This window comes from Danio aesculapii, chromosome 5 (genome assembly GCF_903798145.1).
Source record: "Danio aesculapii chromosome 5, fDanAes4.1, whole genome shotgun sequence".
NCBI classification, from domain to species: Eukaryota; Metazoa; Chordata; class Actinopteri; order Cypriniformes; family Danionidae; genus Danio; species Danio aesculapii.
The window spans coordinates 34,346,078-34,349,898 of record NC_079439.1 but is presented as its reverse complement, the minus strand read 5'-3'; positions in this window follow the sequence as shown (position 1 = coordinate 34,349,898).

Below are 3,821 nucleotides of genomic sequence, written 5' to 3'. Positions count from 1 at the left end.
TATAAACTAGACCGTAAAAATGTATTGCTGCCCTAATTGATTTAGTTTAATCAAATGAACTTTTACGTCAACAATCATCATTCAAACTGACTAAAAATTTAGGTCAAACTTAATATGTTATATAATATATGCATAACTAAAGACCAATTAAAATGTAAGTAATAAAAACATGTTGTTATTACTTTGTAATATCAGTTTTTACAGTGTTCTTGTCCATAAACTTACCCCTAACTGTAAAGCATGCAGTTACTTAACACGACTCTCTCATTTAAAGAGCCCATATTATGGGTTTTTGAAAATGCCCTTCCATGTAGTGTGTACCACAGCTCTAAGTGAAGTGAAATATCCAGCTAAGGCTTAAATCTGTAAGTGTACAGTGTTTAAAACTATTGATTCATCTATAAAAGAGTCGACTCATAGTGCTTCAAACGAGTCGCCTTGATAACGAGTCATTAGGTGTTTCGCGATGACGCAGCCACGAAACACAAGCCTCGCCAGTAGTTACGCGCGCAAACCAGGGAGATTTGAAACCTGCGGCCCCGCCCACTAACACAGAAAAAACACTAGACACACACACACACAGACGCCGCCGGTCCAATGAAGTCACGCTGTGCTCAGATGGATAATATTGACAGTCTCTACCCAAAGATGAGTTGTTAACCTGGTACAGTACACGCGGTTACTCTTTATATTCTCTTATCACATGTAAGCCACGTTAAAAACGCGACGCGTGCCGCTTTGTTTACGGATTTAACGTTAAAGGCTTTTGTGAGCTCGCGTTCCACTGCCGTTTGTCGTTGCTATGGCGATCGATCATAAGCTAGGAGACAGGACACTCGTGTCACTTTCCCTAGTTCTTCTGAGGAGCGTTGTGTGTATGTGTGTGTGTGTGTGTGTGTGAGAGAGAGAGAGAGAGAGAGACTCGCGTCGCTTTCCCTAGTTCTTCTGAGGAGCGTTGTGTGTGTGTGAGAGAGAGAGAGAGAGACTCGCGTCGCTTTCCCTAGTTTTTCTGAGGAGCGTTGTGTGTGTGTGTGTGAGAGAGAGAGAGAGACTCGCGTCGCTTTCCCTAGTTCTTCTGAGGAGCGTTGTGTGTGTGTGTGTGAGAGAGAGAGAGGGAGAGGGAGAGAGAGAGACTCGCGTCGATCTCCCCAGTTCTTCTGAGGAGGGTTGTGTGTGTGTGTGTGTGTGAAAAAAGCCTTACACTATGAAGCGCGTGCACTGTGACTACTTTTATATAGTTGATTAGCAGCTGGGCATTTCACTCTGTCTCGTGCTGAAGGCTGTCACTGTCGACCAATCGCAGCAGGCTGTCATCGGTCCAATCAGCGCAGATTAGCTTCGCGCTGAGGAGGGGGTTGGGAACAAATGAATCGCTGAACGATTCATATGGGAGTCGTTGGGATAATTAGGTAAAAATAAATGCAGGTTATAAGACCATCAAAGTGTTTTATGACCTTGCATGCATATTATACTGTTGTTGGACACCCTTACAACCTAAATATGACCCTATTTCATGTATAATATGGGCTCTTTAAGGCAATATAGTTTTACAAAAATAAATAAAATTGCTTTTATAATTCCAGCCAAGATAAAAGAATCAAGACTTTCTCCATGAGAAAAAATATTATAGGAAATACTGTGGAAATTTCTTTGCCCCGTTACACTGCACTTGGGAAAGATTTGAAAGAGTATTTCATGGGAAGGCTAATACTTTAGCTTTCTTATGCAAGTACACTGTAAGTACTGTAATACATGTAATGTAAACTGAAGTGCAACTTCTTTGTCAACTACTGTTTTCTCTGGCTTTGGTAAGCCGGGAGGTATGTGATTTCAGGTGTAGCTAATGAGTATGAAGACCTCGATTAGCTGGTTCGTGTGTGTTTATTTAGGGCTAAACCTCCAAAAACAGGTTTGGAAAGTCTGGGTTTCTACGAACTGCTGGAACTCCTTAAAGATACTAGGAAGAACTTATCTGCAAAATATACATAAATATATTAATTAAATTTAGTTGATCATTTTAAATATTTAGGTATAATTATTAACTCTAACCTAAATTTTAAAAAACACATTAAGAAGGTTTCCAAAAGTGCTCGAGCGAGTCTGAGGATTTATAGAAACATTAGGCATCAGTTACCTATGGCTGCTGGTAAACTTTTTATGAATACAATGATTTTCCCTCACTTATCTTATTGTGCTACAAGCTGGTCCCACACGAACATTACAACATTAAAACCATTGTATGTTATATTTAAACAAACTTTTAGGATTTTAGCTAAAAAGCCAAGGAGCTATCATCATTGTGACTGTATTGCACAACAAAAATGACTAACATTCGACAGTTTCTTATTTTATGCTGATGTGTGTTTAATGTATAAAATATATATAGATCTTGCACCACCACCCCTCAAACAATGTGTGATTATCGGCAAGGACAATATAAGACAGAATAGGTCATCGGTTAGAGGTGATTGTTCAGTTAAGCTTAGGAGAACTGCTTTTGGACAATCAGTTTTTTCAGTTAAAGCAGCAGAAAGATGGAATAAAATACCAGTGTATATCAGAGAGAGTTCCACTTTTAATCACTTTAAAATTGTTCTTAAAATTTGGCTTAAACAAAATCAGATTTGCAGCCACTGATTTGATTTAATTTTATTGTCAATGATGTATTGTACTGTAAGTGTATATTGTATTATTTTTTACTGTTAAATTTGTTACAACTTCCTGCCCAAGGACTGCAGAAGTAAATTAGCTTTACAGCTAACTCTGGCACAACATGTCATGTTGTACATTGTCCCTGTATAAATAAATAAATAAAATAAAATACACTAAAGAAATATGTAAATAACTGAACAAATATTTTGCTCAGTGTTTTTTGTCCTGTGTACAGATGTAAACCGTCTCTTCCTTATTTGAATGTTTAGTTTTTTTTAAAAATGTGCCTGAATGAAGTTTGTGTGCGCATCGTTGGATTTGCTCTTCAATATTTGGACTCTCAGTAGTGATTATTAAACCACACTGAACTGAGCTAAACTGAACTGAACTTAAACACTACAAACTTAACTACACTGTTCCTATTTACTGTGACCTTTTATGTGAAGCTGCTTTGACACAATCTACATTGTATAAGCGCTATACAAATAAAGGTGAATTAAATTGAATTGAATTGAATTGAATTGAATTGAATTGAATTGAATTGAATTGAATTGAATTGAATTGAATTGTTTATAATAAGAAATTATAAATGGTAAAAGGATCAGAAAAGCAATCATTAATTAAAGAGAGAAAAACCATTTTATTCTTACCCCATTGTGAATTTTTCTTTTTGAATAATTTTTTGGAAAACAAAACAAAAGACAAGACAAAAAACTAAGTATAATAATGACAACATTTGATATATTTTATAATTTTCTCTCTTTTTTTTTTGCTCTGTGAGGAAGTGAACAGCCCATTGTATCGCAGCTCAGGCAAAAAAGGCTTGAGGAGATGCATTCATATGGTACTTAGTACTTCATAGTACGTTTTAATGGGACATGATTTATGAATTTTCATCTCTTCATCCATTCTCCAAACCACATCTTTCTGCCAGTCCATCACAGGGCTGCTTAAATTTTTATGACCTTAATAAAACAAAATCAACCTGAACAAAACGACCTGCATTTGACTGAGAAACTGTGGTGTGCATTATAACTACTCACTGTGGGGGACAAAAGGAACCAAAAAAGTAACCGCAAAATAAGAAAGGAAGTGCTATCGCAACATGTAAGGGCAGGGACAACACTGAACAGCCGAGATAGCAGGAGTGAACATGAACTGAAGGCATG